General features: G+C 50.3%; 1 protein-coding gene across 3 annotated transcripts in view; it reads right to left on the bottom strand.

The window, feature by feature from the left end:
• The window catches only part of STX8 (syntaxin 8), a 206,538-nt gene that overhangs the window by 6,120 nt on the left and 177,106 nt on the right, over positions 1-23,312 (bottom strand). The gene's annotated exons all lie outside the window — the stretch shown is intronic.

Raw genomic sequence — 23,312 nt, 5'->3', positions numbered from 1 at the left:
AGATAAAGAGTTTCTTCTTTTTTCCCCCTTTCTTCCTTCTTATAATTTTTTATACTGGGAAAATGGAAGCAAACATAAGAACAGACAGAAGAGTCCATGGAACTGTGATGAACTCATCACTTGGCTTTAACAAGGGTCAATCTGAGGTCCACCTGGTTTCACCTATACCCTCCCCCGGTGCATCTCTCACCCGTACCCTCCCCTGGTGTGTTTTTTGGAAGCAAATCCCAGACATGTTTCATCTACAGAAACGTCAGGAAGTATCACCAAAAGGCATCATTAGCAAACTCGCCGCTGCCACCACCACCACCATGCAGAACATTAGAGAGGCTGCGACTTCTTAAAGACTAAGGCAGTGGGGAGCCCCCAACACTTCAGATGTAGGAAGGAGGATCCAGTTCAGAGGACGAGGGAGGCTCAGCCACAGCTGGCCACCGGCCACGGGAAGGATGGGAACAGCGTTCAGCCACATGTGAGAGACAGAACTCCCTTCTCTCGTCTCAGAGCAGGGCTCGAACCTCAGGGGGTCCCGTCATCCATCCCCCACCCCGCTGAGGAAATGTTTGACATTTCAGACCGAGGAAAGACAGCGGAACTTCTGGGAACCTGCCAGTTTCCGAAACAATGAACGCTCTTTGCCCCTGAGCCCAGCACAGGAACACCTGGCGAGGCTGCGGGCGCCGGGAGCCTCTGCCCACACGTCACTCTGCCCCGCACGGGGCCTGCCGGCACCGGTAGAGGCAGACTTTCCCTGCCAATCCCCAAGTGCCCCTTTTTGGGGGGCAGGCCTGGGGTGCCAGAATTCCAAGAGTGGAAAAAAAAACGTCCGTTTCCTCTGGTCAGTTCACCAGATGAGTATTACTCAACCACATCTAATATTTACAAGTCCAGCTCATGGCAATTACCAAAAAGATGTGAGAAAAAGTCCTTTGCAAACGGGGAAAGGATATGAAACATGGTCTCTCAGGAACAGTGCGGTGTTTGCTAGAGATTGTTCATCGAGATTTAGGGGCCATGGTTTTTTTCTAGTGAAACACTGGAAACCAGCAAACTATGGCGGCTGTGAGGCCAACACCTCTGCCACAGTGGAGCGAGGGCAAGGCTCCAAGTGCTTATTGATGAGGAGGACGAGGACAGGCGGGGTGTAGAGTCTGGCTTTTCTTGACAGAGTGGGAGCAGGCCCTTGGGCTGGTCAGTTCTCCCCTTAGGAAGGGCTTCCCAGGTGGCTCAGTGGTCAAGAATCTATCTGCCAATGCGGGTTTGATCCCTGGGTGGGGACGATCCCCTGGAGGAGGAAGCGGCAACCCACTCCAGTATTCTTGCCTAGGAAATCCCATGCACAGAGGAGACTGGTGGGCTTACAGTCCATGGGGTCGCAAAAGAATCAGATATGACTGAGCGACTGAGCACACATGCGTGCCTCTGAGGAAACTGCAAGAAAACCCAAGTGATCAGCATGGGGGCGGGGAGCCATTGGAGGGGAGAGGATGCGGGAATAGAGGGGAGACATGCAGGAGGTGGGGGGGCTGCAAAGGCCAATTTTATCTGGAACTCTTTTTATCTGGTTCTTGCTCATCACAAGGAAAGCCATACTGGCTGCCGGCTGTGGTTGGTTGGTTGGAACCAAAACGAATCTTATCCGATTTGCTTTGTTCTTCTTGTAGGAAGGATCAGGCCTCAAACAGCCCTCACGCAGCCGCTGAAGATGCACAGAGGACATTTATGGAGGACTCCTCTAGTTGTCCCCTCCCCCAATAGGTGACATTTGCTTATGTATTAACCAGTGGGTTCTCACTTATCAAACAGGCTTTTTTTTTGCAGCAGCAGCAGCCTCCTGAGTTGGGGGTGAGGAATAAGCAGGAGGAAAGACAAAACTGGATATTTGTTTTCTAAAGTTCATGTAAATATCCCCTTTAATCCTGTTACTAGGCAAATAAGCTACGAAAAGAGTAGACACAGTACAGAGATGGTGAACGTACTGACATTCTGATTTTCAGGCTGAAGGCCTGAAGCGTGGCAGTTCCCCTCGCACTCACTCCTTGGCCCAGACCTGCCCACTCAGGAGCTGTGTCTGGCTTCCTCATTGGCCACGGGGTGTGGACACGAGCCGCCTTCCTCCGACCTACCTGGCAGCTAGGCTGGGCTGGGAGAAACCACCATGGGGGCCTGGGTCTGCCCAGACACAGTGGGCAGACTGGCCTGCCTGCTCCTGAATCTGTTTCACACCTCAGTCCCCCATCTGAATTCTCTCCAAACTGTGCTTTCATCAGAATACTGTGCAGAAGTCACTTCTGATGTGCTGAATTTGGTTTTGTTCTGTCCTGGCACTTCCCTTTCTCTGTTGGGGAGACCTTCCTCCAAGACTCTCATGGGCTCCCCGCATCTCCTCACCAGACCTCCCATCCCTCCTCCTCACCCTCCTGCCCCTCTGTGTGCACCCCCAGCCCTTTCTCACCCCAGCCCGGATTCCACTTCTCCATGAAGACCTCTCCACCCACAGAGACCCCCACCTCCCTGAAGTCAGAGACACACTCAGAGCCAGACCACTGCTCTCCACCGACTGGCCTCCATCTTTCAATTCTTATCTTGTTAACACTTCTTTCCCCAGGTCACAGGCTCTCCAAAAGCAAGGACCATGGACAGAAGGGGCACTGGTTTGGGGAGCCAGGGAGACCTGACTTCCAGCCCACCCACTTTCCAGCTATGAAATGCTGGGAAAGTTACTTGACACTGAGTTTGGGTCCACCATCTGCAGAACAAGCCTGAGAGTATCGACTTCACAGGCTTGCTGTAAGGATTCAATAAAAGGAAGTGTATAAAACCTCGAGATCATAACTGGCACTCCATAAATGGCAGCTATGGTGACAGTAATCTCGACTCCTTGCGTGACCCACGGCCCGAGAAAGGTGCCTTGTGTGCGGCAGATGAGCGAGCCGGCCTTTCGGCTTAACGACAGGAATCAAACGTCACTCACTCTGGAGGAGAAGGAAGAGGCGCAAAAACAGGGGAACACCTGGGTGGCATTTAGCTGAGTAACAGCCCAATCCTAGCCGAGGCTCAGCGGTGATGACGGGCATCCAGGAAAGGCTGGATGCTCAGAGTGGAATATCTGGCAGCATCCATGACGGTTATTAGCCGCAGGAAGGGCAGCTGTGCCGGGTGAGGCGCTAGCTGAGGTCAGAAAGCAGGCGGAGCCCAGCCAAGTGGACACCAGGTGAGAGAAGCCGTGGAAAAGTGAAATGGGAAAGGCCTTTGGGGAAGGGAAGGGCAGGGCAGGGGCGTGCTGAGGACGGAGCTGCAGGCAGCAGAGGGAGATGGTGAAAGCAAACCCAAACAGCACTGGGCAGGTGTGCCTTGCATCGGGGATGCGCCCGACCACAAGGGAGGATGGGCAGAGCGGGACTCGGGGGCCACTTGCGATGGCGACGACCATGACCACAACAGCGAGACAAGAAGTGCAAATGTCAGGGCTCCCGTTCTGCCATGGGGCACACATGCTCTGAAAGCTCTCCAGTGCTCACATCCCAGTCGTATTCTCACCTTTGGGCAATGAGCAATAACTTTCCCCCGTTTCTGGGTGAGAAAGTGGGGGCTCTGGGGCGATCTGCCTCGTGTGGCCCTTCTGAGAGCCCAGGAGGGCAGGAGCAGTCACAGGACTGGCTGGGATGGAGCGTCAGGTGGGGAGGGGGTGGCCTGGGGGCCCGCGGAGGTCCAGGGGGTGAAGGAGTGAAAAGTCGGGGCTTGGGACCCAGAAGTGACGGCGCAGCCCCTCTAGAAATACCAAGAAACACATCTGAAGGCAAAGAACAGGCTTGGAATGTGCCTATGCTTTGGTTCTGATTGAAATCACACAGATCTTAACGTTCCCGTGGCTTCACGTCACATCGACCGGATGAGTGTCTGGCCTCAGACAAGGTCACAGCTTAGGCTCCTGGCGCAGAGCACCAGGAGGACCTGCAGACCCCAGCCCGGCCCCGTGCTGGCCTGTGTGAGCTGGCTGCCCCACACCTCTGGTCCCTGGGGCTGACAGAGGTGGCACACCCCAGGCTGTGGGAGGGTCACGTGACATTCCCAGCACCCCCACCTTGGGGGCGGGGGCTGGCACATGACTCCATTCTGGAAGGTGCCCTGAGGTTGAGGCTTTGGGGTCTTCTTTGGAGTGAGTCTCTGGAGGGATGAGCCTGGTGTCCCCGAGTGTGGCTGGGTTGGATCTGCGCTGATGTGATGCTGGCTACTCACTCCTGTGCTCTGACGGTCCACCTCATGGGGAGCATCACCCCCGCCCCAGCGGGCACCCTGTTTCAATGTGGACAGGAAGTCCTCCTCTGTGTAAACAGAAAAACTCACCAGGAAGCAACTCTGCAGACTGGGGGAGGGGAGGGCGGTGCGGGGGACATCTGGGGGCCAGAGACAGCGTGGTTCTCAGCAGGAAGCAGGGAGGGTGACCTGGGAGGGGTTGGGGGTGGGAGGCGAGGAAAAAAGGACTTGCCTAGAAACAGGAAATTAAAAGGAATTAAGACTGCGCGAGACGGGGCAGAGGAGCTGGACCGAGGCCGAGCGAAAGGCAGGCTCCCGGAGTCTGGGCTCCAGGAACCAGGGCCTTGCTGGTGTCAGGCAGCCCTGTCACAGCCGCCGGATGGCGAGCTGACCCTCGGCCCACGGAGCCCCAATGTGAGGACCTGAGAGCTCACTACACTGGCCCAGGGCAAACGAGGTTCCGACGGAGGGGCCAGATGTATTGGTCAAGTGCCCTGACTGAGGGCACTGCCCTGGCTAAGATGTGCCCAGGGCATTAGACTGACCCACATCAGAACCACACTCCACACAATGTACCGAGTGCCTACTGTGGGCCAGGTGCGATGGGGTGAAGATACAGGCCTCATGGGAGAGGCGGAAAATCAAACCCATCCCTACCTCCCCCAAACAAAAACAAAACATCCCACAGAAGACACCATTCCTTGGAGGAAGCGTGTGAAAACCCAGCCATTAGTGCTGCTTCCTGCACAGAGAGTGCTGACTGGTTGCTAGTCTCCATTTGTGTTCTTAAAGTGTCATTCATTTCCCTTCCCTGAAATAAGTTCAGCCTGGCGACCGCCGCAATTCAACAACAGGATCCAATTGTGACTAGGTAATCCTTCATATCAGCTGTCCAAGGCAGCTTATGATGAGTTGTCAAGTCAGTAATTGAATGCCAATTCCCCGGCGCATCAATATCTGCTGAGCAATATCCCCTCACCGTGCTGCACGTCACCCCTGGGAATGGAACTCTGGCTGGAGTCTGGCAGAAATTCAAGTGTCTCCAAGCACAACCGTCATGAGCTTGGTTATGGATATCTTGTTCTGTCAGTTTCCTCTTGACGAAGTGTCGGACGATTTCTGGATGGCTCCGGCCAGGCTGTGGATTCACCGTTACTCACCCCTTCGTTTGGGCCCTGTGGGCCAGGAAGCATCATCTGGGGTTAATTAGGGACGATGAGCAAGGTGACAGGAAGGCGCTCAGGCCAAAGTTCTGGCTCAGGTAGAGACAGGCAGGGAGGACTGGCCATCTGCGGCATGCTTTCTCAACATACCAGACGCTTACCCGTCTGTTCTGTTTTGTTTAAAGCAAATCACTTGACCAAGATGCACAAGACTACTGGGCGGTAGATCTGAACTGAGTCTCAGAGTCCCAGACCTCGAAAGAACACATCTCTGGCAGCGGAGGAGGCGGCAGCCACGTCTGTTCAACTTGATCCTGTCCCTACAGCCACAGTTGGCAGGTCCAGTAGTGAAGCCTGTGTGAAGACAATGAGGCTTGCTTCTCCAGGAACTTTGTGAGTTTGGATGGACAGAGGTGGGGCTCAACCACAGTCCAGGGGACTCTCCAGAAGGGTGCTCCACACATGTAGGCCGCTGTCTTCCAACTCTTCCTGAGACTTGTCTGGCCCCACCAACACTTAAAGAGCCTCACAGGTGACCCAATATCATTCAAATAAATTACTTGTTCGGGTGACCCAACGACATTCAAATAAATTATTTGTTCTTTAACCTAACGGAGCCAGAGTCATTTCCTCTTACTTGTAACTAAGATTCTTCAGTAAAGACACCTTCAGCAGAAACAATAATTTGTCTCGAATTATTTGGGAAAATATGAGAGTCACATGAGGACGGTTTTGCTTTACTGGTTGAGTGCTGAAAGCACAGTGCGAAGGCGTAGCTCCTGGGCGCCTACGGTCTTGGGCTGCACCTCACACCTTAGTCTGAATGGGCCAAGGTCCCACTTGAAATAGCTGTCGCCATTAAGATACCTTCTCAGAGACCAAACTCTTTTTTACATTCACATATCCTATAATTACAGTCCATGAGATCACAAAGAGTCAGACACGACTGAGCAACTAACACACACACACCTCCTATTATTTTAAAGTATTTTCTAATTTGCCAGAGATGTCCTGAAGCATCAAAGGCACGAAAAGCTGCCCTCCAATTCTCAGGCAAGAGGTATTTGGAGAGATCAGGGCAATAGAGCCCCCTCTAAGCAGTGCTAACAAGGACCCCTGGATAGCATGAACTAGGCATTCAGAGCCTCCCCACTGGGGTCCCCTCCTCCCCAGGACGCACCATGTACGGCCACGGGGCGCCTGGATCCAGCAAGTCCCGCTGTTCCTGCCACCAGAGTCCTAACAAGAGCCACCAGTGCCACCATTAGCGCTGTCGGGCATGTGGATTCTTTACACACATTCACATGGAGTCGCTTGATCAGTGTTTAATCCACAAATGAAACAGACGGTCCCCACTGCCAGTGTGGTTGGGAAAGCAGAAACAGTGCCGATAACCCTCTGGGTTCTCTCTTTCTCAGCTGATTTATTTCACAAACATCGACAGAACATGTCCAGGGCACCAGGCACCATTCTAGGCACTGGTTATATCAGCAATAAGCCAAACAGACAAATCACTGGCCTCACTGAGTTGCCATTTGTGTGTCTGTGTGTGTGTGTGTGTTGGGGGTGCAGCGGGCGAAAACGGACAAAACCCAAAATAAGTAAACCATGTGCTTCGGTGGTTCCTCAGACACGTCTGACTCTTTGTGACCCCACAGACTGTAGCCCGCCAGGCTCCTCTGTCCATGGGATTTCCCAGGCAAGGACACTGGAGTGGGTTGCCATTCCCTTCTCCAGGGGATCTTCTTGACCCAGGGATTGAACTCACGTCTCCTGAATTGGCAGGCAGATTCTTTACTGCTGGGCCACCAGGGAAGCCAAACTGTGTTCCAGAAGGGGGATAAGAAAGAGGAGCACAGCCTGTGTCGTCCTAGTGAGCAGGCTGTGGGCGGGGGTTGGTCTGAGGCATGCTCTCCTCTCACTCAAGTTCCAGGGGCATGTGGAGGGGAGGGGGCACTAATTCCTTCCAGAACCCGGTTGCCCCACAGCGGGACCTGGAAACACACTGCGGGTGAGATTAGGGTGCCTTCCTATGCGGCATCAGAGAACTGCCATCCTTGAATGCTAATAATATGTAAGCTTAGAAATAACACATGACGAGAGTTTGCTGGAATGAAGGGTGATGTAATGACAAGTGGAAACAGAAGGGGGACTTATTATGGAGTGTAGAAAAGGTGGGCCAGAGAGGAAGGGCTTGCCAGTGGCAGCCAGCCCTGGCCAGTGCAGGGGGACCCTGGCCCACACACTCCGCGGCCGCTTGGCCTGTGGGGATGCATGGTCCAGACCGTGTGTCCGCGGGTGGCTGGGTTTGCAGTTCCATGCCCTGGTGAAAACTGTGCTTCTTAAACTGAGGGCTGTTGCCTTAACCAGGGGCCTCTCACTTTACAGAGTGCTGGTCACCAGCTGGGGGCTTTAGTCAAGAGGAAGCAAGGTGTGGGGGGTGGCGGGGGGGTTGGAGGTAGGAGTCAGATGACAGAGCAGACACAAGATGTCACCCCAAATTTGGGTGAATTTGGGTAAATGCATTTCAGCTGACGTGGGGCTGGTTAGCACATTCCTTGTGCTTTGGGTCACTCTGTCATCTTGAAGTCATACTGGCCCCCCACCTAATCTCTGTTTTTCTCTGTCACCTCCAAGGTGACAGGGACTATATATAAACAAGAGCCACAGTGGGGAGGACAGAAGGATGACCGCTAAGAGCTGTGGGAGAAATGAAAACTGAGGGCTGGGGCGAGCAGCCAGGAGTGGTCATTTCACTTGAAGAGCCAAGTCTCTTACCAGAGAACCAGAATGACGTCCTGGTCCCTCAGCTTGTCTGCGCAGTCCGTCCCCATCAACGAGGCAGCCCAATGAGCCCTACTGTGAGCTGGAGGTCACTCTGGCTTTCAAGCCACAGCCATTAAGTGATCGCAAATTCTCTGTCCCACTACCTCCCAGCGCCGGACGTGGTACTTCCCAACCGTGCAGCAGAGGGATGGGGGACGGGCGTGGACACACGCTTTCCCTCCTTGGGAGGCCGCAGAGCGGAAGAGCCAGAGCTGCACCGTGGGTGGAGACGCCAGATGGCTCACATTCAAATCACAACTCTGTCACTCGGGGAAGGAACCAATCCTTTGAGCCCCAAGTCGGGAGAATTCTAACCCTGAGCTCCCAGGGTTGTCATGGAGACGCCACGAGGTAAAAGGCCTGGCACCGAGCACATGACCTGGTCCACGGCACGTTCTTGAGTGACACTGGCTGCTGTTATCACCTCCTATAAACTGGTGTGGCTACGAGCATGGCACTCAGGGTCCTCAACCTTTGGCCAGGAGACACTTTGCTCTGTCCCTCATCTGTGACCCCCTTTAGCCTCCAGTGCTGCCTAGCCTCCTCCAGCTCACAATACCAACACCCAGGAAAAGGGTTCTCTGAGGGCTATGTGGCCAGCCACCTGCCCTCAGGCATGACCACTTGGTGCAACCCAGATACGACTGCCACACTGTTCTTGAAAATCTTCTCTGTCACTCCTCAAAGACTACCAGGAAAAACAGATTCTGAAATTTGTGCTCATGCAAAATTCTGCAACAGCCTGTATGCCTGTATGTACAAAAATTAAAATACACTTCTTAATGTATCATAAATTAAGAGTGCATCAATAAATGCAATTCATATCTGCTCCATCAGAAAGGACACGCAGTCTTCTACCTGGAGGGCCCCAATGGCCTCCTCTTGCTGCTTTCAGACACGAATTTAATGACGTCGCTGCAGTGAGACGCCTGGCTGCAAGGGCGGACTGACAACCTTCCAGCACCCTGGTGAGGGGCTAGCTTCCCGTGGGCAGCACGGAGAGTTGTGAGCCCTCGGGCGCCGTCAGGATGGGTTGGGTGAGGACCACAAAGATTGAGAAGCTGCTCTGCGCTGCGTCATGGAAAAGGGCCCCTTTCTCAAAGCAGCAGCAGGCTTGCAGTTCAGTAAAGGAAACACCCAGGATGGTCAGGCTGCAGAGCACCCACCCCACGCGTGGTCTCACCGCAGCACTGTTCACGCTGTGGAGTGAAGGTGCCATCTTACTGTCGTGTGGACCCCTGCAACGACGCCCCCTCCAGAACAACATTCTCTAATGTGCTTCACCACCCACAAAGACATCCTTCTACGAACGGCGAGGATCCATTAACCTTGACCTTCACAGAAGAAAGGCGCCTTTTCGGCAGCACCAATTAGTGAAGCATCAGAGTGTGGGTTCCTATGTGAACACTCAGGGTGGACACTGGTCCTTCCTGGCCCCAATGTGGCTCTGACAGGTGCTCAGGGTCAATGATGTCACCAATGAGCTGACCGAAAAAAAAAATACCCAAACAGGTGAGATCCCCAACCAGATGTTCTAGAATACGGTAGCCTACAAACTGTTGAGCAAGGATTCTACTGGCAAGAGAAATGAACAGAAGTCTGTGAGGCTCAGGGATTAGTTCAAAGATGGGGAACCAGCCCAACCGAAGGACCGGCCTGCAGTGCTGGCCTACAACACGTGGACCAAGGAACTTTCAAGGATAAGGCAACCCGGGAAGAAGTCCTCGTCCTCTTCCTTCCTCTGAAGGTGGTCAATGTGTAAGGGGCTTAAAGAGACCACAGAAGTACAGTCACAGAAAGGCATGCTGATGGCCATGGGGTGCCAGGGGTCACACGTTACGAGCCTGTTCAAGCTGATGACGGGTGTTTGCTTCTGACACGCTGTGCAAAACGCATGGAGAGTCTGCCTTTCAGATGTGAGCTGTGAGGGCAGATGCTACAGGTGTCTGAGGATAATATTAAAATGATGTCATTAATGTCTCCCCCTCCACTCCCCCGAAAAAAAGTCGAAGAGACGATTTCAGGATGTCAGGTTTGGCTTTGAAACATTTGTTGGCTTACATGAAAAAATGGTCTGTCAGATATTTCAGAAATCATTTCAAAGCAAAATACAAAAAGTGGAATTCTGACACAGTCCCAAAGAAACGATCCAGCTTTCCCACCCCGGCCTCTCACTCAACATGCACCCTCTCTCACACCTTGGCACCTTGGCAGGGACTGTTCGCACCAATTCTGAGCCCCCTGCCAACTTCTACAGCTGGCACCCCAACACTGGCTTGGGGCCTCAGCTCAAAAACGTTCCCTCCCCCAGGGACACCTCCTCCCGTGTGCCCAAGGCGGTCTCTGAACCACTGTTTCTGGGCGGCTTCTGCATACTGAACACGCGCATTAGAGACATTGACTTAACACTTGGGGAAATTAATGACTGACTGGGTTCAGGCTCTACCTCCCTAATGGCCGGAAAATTCTGAGAGGACAGACCTTGTGTTTCCGTGTCCGTGTCTCCAACATGTTATCCACAGGTGACCAGGACAGATGTCACTTAATACCTGCTCGACACATACGTATTTTTGTTTTGGTGGATTAAATAGCACCTCATTGTTGAGATTCAAATACTGTTTTGGATATTAAGAGACAGTAGAATGGATTTCGGGCTTCCCTGGTGGCTCAGGGGTAAAGAATCTGCCTGCCACTGCAGGAGACCCAGGTTGGATTCCTGGGTTGGGAGGATCCCCTGGAGAAGGAAATGGCAACCCAGCCAATATTCCTGCCTGGGAAATCACATGGATAGAGGAGCCTGTCTGGCTACAGCCCATGGGGTTGTTGAGGAGAGGGACAGGACTTACTGACTAAACAACAACAGGATGGACTTCAAATGCATTATCACTTGGCAGTAGTTCGTGTGGATGTTTTAGCTGGTAGAACAGCACTTGGTGCGTAATAAGTGATCGATGTATGTTGAAATAAGTGAGTGAGTGAACACATGAAAGAGCATCAGTTCAGTTCAGTTGCTCGGTTGTGTCTGACTCTTTGTGATCCCATGAACTGCAGCACGCCAGGCTTCCCTGTCCATCACCAACTTCAGAAGCTTGCTCAAACTCATGTCCATCGAGTGGTGATGCCACCTAACCATCTCAGCCTCTGTCATCCCCTTCTCCTCCTGCCTTCAATCTTTCCCAGCATCAAGGTCTTTTCCAATGAGTCTGTTCTTTGCATCAGCCGGCCAAAATATTGTATTGGAGCTTCAGCTTCAGCATCAGTCCTTCCTTCCAATGAATACTCAGGACTGATTTCCTTTACAATTGCGTGGTTTGATCTCCGTGCAGTCCAAAGGACTCTCAAGTCTCCTCCAACACCACAGTTCAAAAGCATTAATTCTTTGGCACTCAGCTTTCTTTATAGTCCAACTCTCACAACTAATCAAACCGATCACATGGACCACAGCCTTGTCTAACTCAATGAAACTATGAGCCATGCCGTATAGGGCCACCCAAGATGGACAATGGGTCACGGTGGAGAGTTCTGACAAAACGTGGTCCACTGGAGAAGGGAATGGCAAACCACTTCAGTATTCTTGCCTTGAGAACCCCATGAACAGTATGAAAGAGCACAAACTATCAATAAAAGAGGTTATCATAAAATATTGGCTCTAAAAAACTATAAGGGGGTACAGGTAAAGTAAGTTAGTGTTGCCAAATTAAAAATCAATACATTGCCCGTTAGTGGTTAGTGACCTGGTATCAAATCCTAGGAGAGAACAGATTCTACGTGTATCTTTCAGGTAAATGAACAGTTACATTTTGGTGAAATGCTAGGATTTTACCAGATGCTCATGGGCTTCTTTCTAACACACAATTCAGACTCAGAATTTTCAGCCAAGGGGACCCTCTTTGTATCACATTGAACAGTTCCTGTTCACAGTTCCTTCATTCCCTGGAATTTTTATTCAGTTGCCATTTGCTGATATTCCTGAGAAGGTTATTACCAAAAACTACCTGATGCTGCCAACGCTATGCTTGTGTTCAGAGCAGTACTACTCATGCTGTGGTCTCAGGAGCATCGCCCTAGAGCTGGTTAGAAATGCAGCTTCAAGGACCCCACTCATGCCTACTGAGTCCGGGTCTCTGGGGGTGGAGGGGCCTCCCAGAAGCTGGGTGTTAACAAGCCCTGCTCGTGATTCTTCTGGCACTTACGTTTGAGAACCACTGGGTTGGAGGTCAGGATCAAAGCTCACTGGTGGTTCTCCACACCACAAGATCAAATAGAATCTGTTAACAGCACAAGAAGAGCCAGGGCTTTCTCTGGGTACTAGATAGATGACGCTCAGGGTCCCCAGCCAGGAAGAAAGTCACTGTCCCGGCTGATGATACCCAGAGTGAGGAAGGCAAGCAGGCTGTATCTGACACACCAGTCCCACCTGCCCCCAGCCCCACATCAATATCACCTTGGCCTCCTTTCCTCTTGACTGAGAGAGCTATGTTCTGAGCTCTGCAGGACCAAACCAACAGCTACAGTGGCCCAAAGACGACCCCTGCTTAGAACAGAGAATGATTCAAAGAACCAGTGCTATGGTTTTTCTGGTAGTCATGTACAGAGATGTGAGAGTCAGGCCATAAAGAAGGCTGAGTGATGAAGAATGGAGGCTTTCAAACTGTGGTGCTGGAAAAGACATTTGAGAGTCCCTTGGACTGCAAGAAGATCACATCAGTCAATCCTAAAGGAAATCAACCCTAACTATTCATTGGAAGGACTGATGCTGAAGCTGAAACTCCAGTCCTTTGGCCACCTGATGCGAAGAGCTGACTCATTGGAAAAGACCCTGAAGCTGGGAAAGACTGAGATAGATTGAAGGGAAAAGGAGAAGGGGGCAGCAGAGGATGAGGTTGGCCAGTAGCAATGCCTGAACACACATGAATTTCAGCAAACTCCAGGAGCGAATGGAGGACAGAGGAGCCTGGCGTGCTACAGTCCACGGGGTTACAAAGAGTCGGACATGACTTAGCGACTGAACAGCACAGAACCATCTCCACTGGGTTGCCAGACTTTTCTGTCAAGCATCAGGTTGACCCAGGAGGCCTTAGTTCCTAAGGAGCTTTGACCCTTCTTCTTCCTTCCAGAAGGAAGGCCCTAAGAGAGGAAGAGCCTGGTGTGATTCCAGCTTCACAGGTGACCATTGATTGCCAGTGGGCCAACGTGACATTTATTTCCCGTACCGTGTACGTGTGTGGGGGTGCTGATCCTGGAGAACATGTGTATTTCTAGTGGTGTACCCCAAAAATAGAGATTCATGATGCTAAAGCACTGGGTGCTGAGTCAAAGGAGGCACTTGCTCACACACACGTACACACACACACACACACACACACACACACAGTTGCCCCATCCCAGAGGGTGCCCCAAAGCCAGGATGCTGGGGAGCTGGTCATAAAGCATGGCAGCCACTCCTTTAGCCGTCTCCTTCGAGCACTGTGGGTGGGGAAACGAGAGGGGGATGGCTAATGATTAGTTCCTTATGGTCCTGGCATTCTTGAAGTATATTCTTTACACCCGCTGGAACACTCCTGCATTCTTGATTGTGGGGCTGCAATATATGAGCCTTCCTTTCCGAGTGCTGTCTTTTATGGACTCACCGACATGGCCTCGGGGCGAGACTTGCCTCCCCCATCCCCCACGCCCCTCCTTCCCCACGGCCACGCTCTCCACGCCATCTCCTGTTCTCTTTCTAAGAATGCAATAAACATTTCAGCACAATCTTTTCAATCCACATTATTTATAATATTCTGACCATCCATCGAGCCTGGCTAGAAGGCAAAGTAATAAATCAAACTTAACAACAACAGAAAAAAGAAGGAAAGGGCGGGGGGGTGGAAATCCCCCTTTGGCTAGGCTAAGGCCGGAGACGTTTCATTCCCTGAAGGGTTTAGCTGTGTTAGGAAAAGTGAGATGAGATGAGACTCTGGGTTTAGAATGACGCAGAGTCAGGAACTCCAGTCTATAGGCATAATCATAACTGTGTAGAAATCTCAAACAAACGTACCTCTCAGGGGTGTCGTGAGGATAAACGAGATACGTGGGAAGCACTCCGAGTGCCTCAGATAAAGGCGACTGGAGCCCAGTTTCCCCTTCTGGGTCTAAAAAAGGTCATCTTGGAACGGAGAGGGAGCAGTCTCCTTCCCACACCCCCGAGCTCCAGTCTCTGCTAACCAGCAACCCCTCTACAGGCTCCAATGTGTGTGAGTGTGGTGGTGGGGGTGTGTGTGTGCAAGCCTGATGTGGCGGTGGGGCTGGGCCCGGGCAGGCAGTGTGACAAAGGCGGCCTGGGCACTGGGTGCTGACTCTGGTGGCCACCCTCAGGGTGCCCCTTCTCCCCACCAGCGAGGACCACGCCAGGCCACACACAGCCAGGGGTCTCTCTGAGGATGCCGCTGCTCCTGGAGGGGTGGCGGGAGAGACCGGAACTCCTCCTGGGTCACGCTGCATGGTGCTAGGCAGGTGTACACAGTCTGACTTTTCCTCACAGAGACAGACTCTGGCTTAAGAGCTTGCTGGCAATTTCAAGGTTTATTTAAACAAATGCGGAGGCCGGCACAGGCTGTTGGCTAGCTGAGTTACTGGCCTGAGGCCTCTGCTCTGGCGAGGCCCCCGCTCAGGCCGCATCTCACTCTGGAAACCTCGGAAGGTCGTCCTTGCCCCGGAGCCGGCAGGGGTTACCGGGCCTGGACCTCAAGGCAGCAGCTCCAGGCCTGTGGGTCCTGGGGCAGCCTCTGCCATTGGCTCCAAGTGGTCCCCTTGAGCAGTTTTCCGGATATGAGATGCTGTTCTTCTGTCCAGGCTGAATTCAGGTATCAGATAGAAGATCAGAGCAACTGACTCACAGTCCATTCATCCATCACCACAGTCTCACCTTGTTTCTGGGGAAATGACTGTGAGTGACGGCACGTGAGACTCTGGTACCAGAAAATCGGGCAGGCGAGTAACTTTTTTCATTAAAATTGTCCAACTTGCCAATGGATGTCACTCGCCACTCTCCCATTTTGCTTTTCAGCCTAACTGGGTTTTGTTATAGGACAGACACGCGTTCCTGTTCAGACATGTCACCCGTTTGCTGGACAGGGTGGTAGTGAAGGTCCTGACCAACGTTCTAGAAGGGTTCTGACACCAGCTTGATTTTTGTTCGTCACTTCTACCAGTAAGTGCCCAAAGGGAAAGCAACCACATTTATGGGTAAGATCCACATTGTTTAAACAAAGTCCCTCTAAAGCACAACAATTTATTTTCAAGGTCCCTGGGTCAGAAACCACCCAAATCTTCATCACTTTACTACTACAGTCAGTGGTTCACTTCTTCAGCTGCTGATGACCAGACCTGCTCTTACTCTAGCGTATAAGGGCTGAGTGGCTGACCCAGACCCCAGGGGTGTCCTCCTCACTATAGGCCACTCTTACCCACAAGCATCGCAGGGGCCTCTTCCCTCAGCATTGACCCCCCGGGCTGAACCCCTCCCCTGTCACTCCCCAGTAGAGGCCCCACGACACTGGGGCCCACCAGTGCTCACCATCTCCCTCCTCTCGGGTCCTCTCCCTGGTTGCTCTGCCCTCCCCACCCTTCCCTGTTTATGCGCCCCATCTCCTTGTCTTTACCCATGGTCTCAGTGACATGGAAGGCTCTAGAGCCACACTGCTTGGGTTCAAATTCTGGCCACTCCACTTCCCGTCTGTGTGACTATGGGCAAGCTATTTAACCTGTCTTGGTCTCACCAAGACATAAGGATAAGAATACTGTACATGAGGATAAGAGTACTGTACAAAATGCCCCGGAAACAGAATCTGTAACACAGTAAGTGCATGACAAACATTGCCTTTTCTTCTTCTTAAGCATTTACCAGGCATGTTTCCTGGTGTTTCAATAGCCCCTTCCAGTGGGATCTGTTTAGACCAAGGCTCTGGTGGAGGGTGGCCCAAGGCAGTGGCCATTTATACCCCATGATGCTGCCCATCAAGCCATGGTGACAGGGGCACACAGAGAGGTCAGCCAGCCCACCTGGCCCATCTCAGCCCAGCACATGAGGCTGAGTTGCACAAACAGGTTCTTTGTTCTGGAGCTAAACCAGGGAATTGGGAGCAATGCAGGCTCCCCAGGTCCGCTGTGCTCCCCAGGTCCGCCGTATTCCCTAACAACAGTAACCAGGTCCTTAGGATAAACCCGCCTGAGCTTATTACTGTGATAATGTGAGTGATTCTATTTTTGTTTCCAACCAAAGAAAGAAAGAAAGTGAAGTCGCTCTGTTGTAATCGACTCTCTGTGACCCCACAGACTGTCGTCTACCAGGCTTCTCTGTCCATGGGATTTTCCAGGCAAGAGTACTGGAATGGGTTGCCATTTCCTTCTCCAGGGGATCTTCCCGACCCAGGGATCGAAGCCAGGTCTCCGGTACTGCAGGCAGACGCTTTACCATCTGAGCCACCAGGGAAGCCCAAAAGATCTCCCAAAGAACAAAGGTTTAATTACCATGTGTCTCGTGCTACGGATATATGCACTTAAACGACAGAGTTGGACGGAAGGAATACATTTGTAGTTTCAACATTCTGAGTCATCAGCAAGATGGCGGGGAGGCTTTCTGTCACTTGCGGAATCAGACTTTTTAGGCCATCAGCGAGATAACTAAGACATGAACAAAACTGGTTTTTGTCAGTCACCTTTTAACATCCACCCCCTTTTCAAATCCAGATTCTCAGGGTTTGCAAGTATTATCAGGACCAGTGTCTTCATGACTGAAGGTGAATGAAGAGCAAACTCTTTTCCAGTTAATGTCCTTGTCACTCTGGAGAATGGCCCTAACCAACCACGTGTCTCCAATGAGAAATCATGGAGCTTTCTGGAGCACAGGGTGGAGCCAGGAGAGAAGGAAGGGCGGGAGATGAGAGCTGGGGAAGGTCACTGAGGGCAGGACGTACATGGGTCCGGATGGGGTCTAAGCTGGGCCGAGAGGAGAAGCCACGCATCCTCCATCCATCACTAACTGACTCTGTGCCGGGTATGACGTCAGAGGCTGGGACTACAACAGTCAAGATGGACGTGACCCCTCGCCCCAAGGAACTTCCATGCCAATAAGAGAGAGATCCCAATTACCACACAATACGACAATCACAAATCACGGGTAAGTGCGAAGGAGCCAAACAAGGGGCTATGATCAGAGCTGCTTTGATGGAGTGCCTCCTCCTGGTGACCTAGAAGTTAGGATTTAGTCACGAGAGAAGCTGAGAATGTACCATGTACTGGGCACTCTGCTCACCGTCTTCTGTACATAACTCAAAGCCCCATAACAACCCTGCAAACCGACAGCATGATTGTGACAATGATGATGTCGGTGAGAGAACCCGAAGCTCAGAGACGTGAAGCAATTTACCTAAGGTTTCAAAGCTCTTTTGTGTTGGGCCTTGGATATGAACCTGGGTTTCACCAATTTCAACAGTCATGGTCAAAACTTTGCAGTAACATTAAGACTATACAGATGTATGGTTGGATGGCAACACCGACTCTATCAACAGGAGTTTGAGTAAGCTCCGGGAGTTGGTGATGGACAGGGAAGCCTGGCGTGCTGCAGTCCATGGGGTCGCAGAGTCGGACACGACTGAGCGACTGAACTGAAGACTGTACAGAGGTATAGGAAGTCCTATGAATACCGACAACACACCTTCCAAACCACCCTCTCTGCTTTCACTGCCAGTCACCTGGTTTCAGATGAACCTACTGTGGACAACCCTGCCTTCCTGCTCCAGGACCACCAGGCGTCAACAGTCGCCCTCTGCTGCTCAAGTCAACCCTCCTCTTAACTGTGAATTCAAAACCTAACCACATCTAGTCCTTGGCTTCTCTTAGAGAACTAAAGGAGACAATTATTGCTTGCAGAAAATGAGAACATCTAAGTTGCAAATAACTGAACAGTCAACAGAAAACCTATATAAACTGAAGTAAAGAGGGTGGTTAATGGCACCCCACTCCAGTACTCTTGCCTGGAGAATCCCGTGGACAGAGGAGCCTGGTAGGCTGCAGTCCATGGGGTCACGAAGAGTCGGACACGACTGAGCGACTTCACTTTCACTTTTCACTTTCATGCACTGGAGAAGGAAATGGCAACCCACTCCAGTGTTCTTGCCTGGAGAATCCGAGGGACGGCAGGGCCTGATGGGCTGCCGTCTATGGGGTCGCACAGAGTCGGACATGACTGAAGCAACTTAGCAGCAGCAAAGAGGGTGGTTAACAAACAGAATGCTACAAACCCTTTCTTAATGAACTGGTCACAAGCCATCAGAAAACACAATGAAAAAATCTGACTCATAACTAAGCTAATAAACAGAGAACAAAGAACTTAATAAAAATGGGCAGGATTGATAGTTTGAAAATGCCATAATACTGAAGGGACATTCAAGAATAAGTCTGAAGAAAAAGACAGCCAGACTCATATGCCTGGATGGGAAGATCCCACACTGGGCACAAGTCCCTTCTCTCCAAATCAGCAGAAACATTTAACTCAGCTACAATAAAACAGCAACGGGGGTTCAGGAATCTGCTAAATTACTGTGAATCTGCCAGGGAGATCCCTATATTTTGCAGATAAGGAAACCAGGGCCTAGAGAGGTGAATAAAACGAAAAACATCTAAGACAATCAGTGTGGAGACACAAACACTCACCACTGGACCTTTGCTGCCACAGAGCTGTGTGTGTGTGCATGTGTGTATGCATGCACACGCTTGTGTCCACATACCCATGCACATGTGTGCTTGTGTGTACATGTGTGTGCATGCATGTGTGCACATGTGTGTGCAGGGAATAAGGAGGAGAGCAGGTTACAGAGGGCCTTGAGTGTTGTCACCAAGCAGACCCTGTCTGACAGGTTTCTGCAGAGAGAAATGGTGGCAAAGAGGAAAATGGTTGCTAAAAGCAAATTCGCATTTTCCCAAAGCATGCCCTGGCTTCTGTGAGGAGGGTGGGTTGGAAGGGAGACAGGGAACAGGGTCAGGAGATGCCAGGAGGGACCCAGAAGATGGCAGGCATCTGGAGGAAACCTGTGAGGCTTTTCCAGAGCCACTCAGGAAGCAGGATCCACAGGGACTGGGCCAAGCGCAAGGGGAAAGCCAGAAATGACTCCTGAGGATTTGGCTGGAAAAACTGAGTGCTTGGTGGTCTTGCTCATCAAATCAGCAAATAGAGAAAGAAGAGCGGGGCTGGAGAAGATCACAAGCCTGACTCTGGACATTTTGGGTTTTATTTCGAGCAAGTTTTGACAGCCTGGTATTTGCTTTTCTTCCACTGGGATTATATAAAACTTGTCTGTTGGGCTAGCCAGCCATTGAGGAAAATTTCCTATTTTGGTGGGGGGTTTGGAGGCAGCCAACAATCTACTTTAAGGATCCCAAGTGTGAAGCAGGCATGGCCTGTTGGAGCGGTTGTCAGAGTGGTAAGGGGCTCGGGTACTGGTCTAGCAGACGGCTGATAGAGACCCCGCCCTGCAAGGCCCTTGGGGTCTCCTGCCTGTGCTCCGTGCTCCTCTCAGAAGCTAAGCCCCACACCGCCTCCCCATTCTCTCCTCTCCTCTCTCCCAAGACTCCCAGATACTCACTTTACGTTCTTGTACATGTGATAATATTTTGGTTGGTCCCTGATGATATTTTCTTACCAGAATCCCTCCTCTTTGACATCCTAGGCTACGTGCATTCACTCCTTGTATTCCTCCAAACATGACGGTGTTTTACAGTCTGGTAAGAAAGTTTCAATGGAAAGGCACGTAATTGGAAGCCATCCTTTTTCATTAATGAAACAGTGTCTCCAGGTGTCTGTTTTCTTAACTTATAACGATCCCCCGTGTACCCTGATCCTTAGACTGAGCTGTTGATCCGAGAGTGGCGAAAGGTCAGCCAGAGGAAAGCTGGCTGTCTCCTCTATTCCACACGCCTCTGGTCAAACTCTCTGGGCAAAAGAAGCAGAGTTGAGCTTCCCTGGCTCACCTGTGGCAGCCTACCCAGCTGAAAGAGGGATTCTAAGAGGAAACAGGCCTTTCTGAGAGCCAAGAGTTGAATCTGCAAATTCAAATGTGTGAAATGAGACAGTGGCTTTACGGGGATGAATCTGTCTTCCTTTAACCAAATGAAGAACCGTATGTACCTACTGGATGTCTAAGACACCCATCAACACAGGTGGAAGCAAGAGAGCTTAGATGTTTATTGTAGAACCTTGCTAGGGATGCTGGAGGATAAGGCAGTCCAGGAAATCAGACAGGTATAGGAAAAAGGGGGCTTCACGGTGACAGACCCCCTAAATGGAATGTGACTCCAGACTATCAGAATTTGAGAGAAAGTATTTTGTGGAGCCCTCAGGACTGCCTGTAGTAACTTCTGAACCCTCCACCATCAAATAATATGTTTTACTCTGACAAGAAGCTGTAGATAATTAGAAATGTCTTTCGTTAAATGAAGGAGGCTTTTTCCTTTTGATCAACAGTCAACGTTTTGTGTTTCAAACAGAATTCTCAGGGTTTTCATTTCATAGGGTCAGAGTACAAATTTGAGAAAAGTACTCGAATGTAGAGCTTTTCCAACAGATGGAAGATACCCTTTTTACTTCCTGAGCTTAAACTGTAAGCATCTTTTGAAATAAAAAACAATGTTCTTAAGCAACTAGATGTTTCCCACAACTTCTGTCTGTAGGGATTCCAGTTCATTTTCTGGAATTTATTAATCAAACACCAAAGTATTATCTATTCAGAAAAGCCTGATGGAAACTGTAACTTGAATAATATTCAAGGATTTTTTTTCTTTTGAAGCAGAAAGCCAGCAATTACTGCACTGGGGAAGGCTTTTTTTTTTTTTTTTACTATGGTGCATTTCCTCAGGAGAGGAAATGATTTTTGAGAATACTGAAGCCTTTTCTTATTCTAAAGCAGGCTAGCAACACCTGTACACAATCTTTCTAGACACAATGAGACTTTTCTGAGGTTTCATGTCATGACCATTTAATTTAATAGCTCTAAGAGCTTACCCAGGACACTAATACCTCAGTTAACTGGCACGATTGGTGAATTGGGGATTCCAGTTAACTTAATTTTTCCATCAACGAATAGTAACCCATTTATGCAATGAAATTTCCCCAGCAGGATACAGGGGATCTGGACATCTCTTTTTCAGGTATGTACAATTGTATGTTTTGTCTCTCAGTTTTACATTTAAAAAAAAAAAGAAAAAGAAAAATCAGCATTTTCCCGCCCATAAATCTTCAAATTAATAAGCCAATAATCAACCACATGTCAGAGGCCTCACCAAAGAAACAGAGGTTAAGCTTAACTGTGATAGTATTAGTTAAAGAAAATCAACTTAGTGAGTAAAAAAAAATATATTTCTCTCCTCCATGGAACAGTCATTTAACACACAAGGCATCAATCTGCACACAGGTGCCACAGAGACAAACAGTACACGGTTTTGGGATCTCAGAAGCTCATGGTTTACATATAGATGGAGTCGAAAACTTCAAATGATACAAGAAATGATGGGTGTTAAAATTTTTTTTCCTTCAAAAGCATAAAAACCAACACTTGCTTTTGATGAATCAAGGCAAATGAAATGTACTTTTGGAAATAATTAGTGAAAAGAAAATAAATTTAAAGTTGCCTTTAACTTTTTAATAAGAGTCTCTAACTTTTTAATTAGGGCTTCCCTGGTGGCTCACTCAGTAAAGAATCTGCCTGCAATGCGGGAAACCCAGGTTTGATCCCTGGGTTGGGAAGATCCCCTAGAATAGGAAATGGCTGTCCACACCAGTATTTTTGCCTGGGAAATACCATGGAGTGAGGAGCCTGGCAGGCTACAATCCATAGGTCGCAAGTGTTGGACACGAATTAGTGACTAAACCACCAGCACTAATTTTTTAACCGGCAGAATAAGGACCGATTTTATATTCTGACTTCAACTTAGCAGAATTAGAAAGCTTCAAAAGTTGTTAGGAATGAAACAGGTAAAAGTAACTTCTGAGAAGTTCTGATGTGATTTGTCAGGGGCCCAAAGACCCTGGTTCCCTGGGTTATTCTCCGTCATTCACCTTTCTTTTTTTTTTTTTGCTGAGCTGTGTGGCCTGCAGAACCTTAGTTCCCCAATCAGGGATTGAACCTGGACCTTGACACTGCAAGTGTCAAGTCCTAACCACTGGACCTCCAGGGAATCCCCCGCACTGGTTTTATGTTTTTATTAATATATGCAAAGTCTTTCAAAGGCACGAATGGGGCTTGGTTTCTTCCCTCTGATGGTTTCCAGCAGGCAACCTTAGGATCTGAAGTTTTCTGGAATACTAGGTTCCACGCTCCTTGCTTCTCAGTCACCCTTCCCCTCCACCCCTGCAATCCTGATTCAGTGGTTCTGGGATGTGGCCCAAGAATCTGTATTTTTAATAATAGCATCATGTGATCCTTATCAACAAGAAAAACATATGGTCCTGGATAATATGATTTGCCTAAGCACGGGGTGGGGGGGGGGGCGGAAGGGGGCAAGGACTGGGGCCAGACCCGCGGGGAAGTCATTGGAGCTTGGAGGGAAAGGTTGATTTCCAGGCCTCAGGATCCGGAGAGCCAGCTTCAGTAAAGCCTGGGGCTGGACTCGGGAATCTGCATTGTAAAAAATAATTTTCTTTACCTTTTGGTTTTGGCTGTGCTAGGTCTTTTGTTGAAGCACAATCTTTCCCTAGTTGTCACAAGCGGGGGCTACTCTTCGTTGTGGTGCACGGGCTTCTCACAGCCATGGCTTCTCTTGTTGTGGAGCATGGGCTCTAGGGCACGTGGGCTTCAGCAGTTGCAGCTCCCGGGCTCCATAGCTGTGACGCATGGGCTTAGTTGCCCCTAGGCATGTGGGATCTTCCTGGATCAGGGACTGAATGTGTGTCTCCTGCATTGGCAGGTAGATTCTTTACCATTCAGCCACCAGGGAAGCCCCTGGGGAATCTGCATTTTTAATGAGTGCCTCAGGTGACATCTGGGTTGTAAGAAACATCTCTTTGGTTGCTGATAAGCGGCCAAACTTGACTTA

Source organism: Bison bison, unplaced genomic scaffold (genome assembly GCF_000754665.1).
Source record: "Bison bison bison isolate TAMUID 2011002044 unplaced genomic scaffold, Bison_UMD1.0 scf7180017864180, whole genome shotgun sequence".
NCBI classification, from domain to species: domain Eukaryota; kingdom Metazoa; phylum Chordata; class Mammalia; order Artiodactyla; family Bovidae; genus Bison; species Bison bison.
Note: the sequence above shows the minus strand (reverse complement) of the source record. Positions and strands in the feature narration are given on the sequence as shown.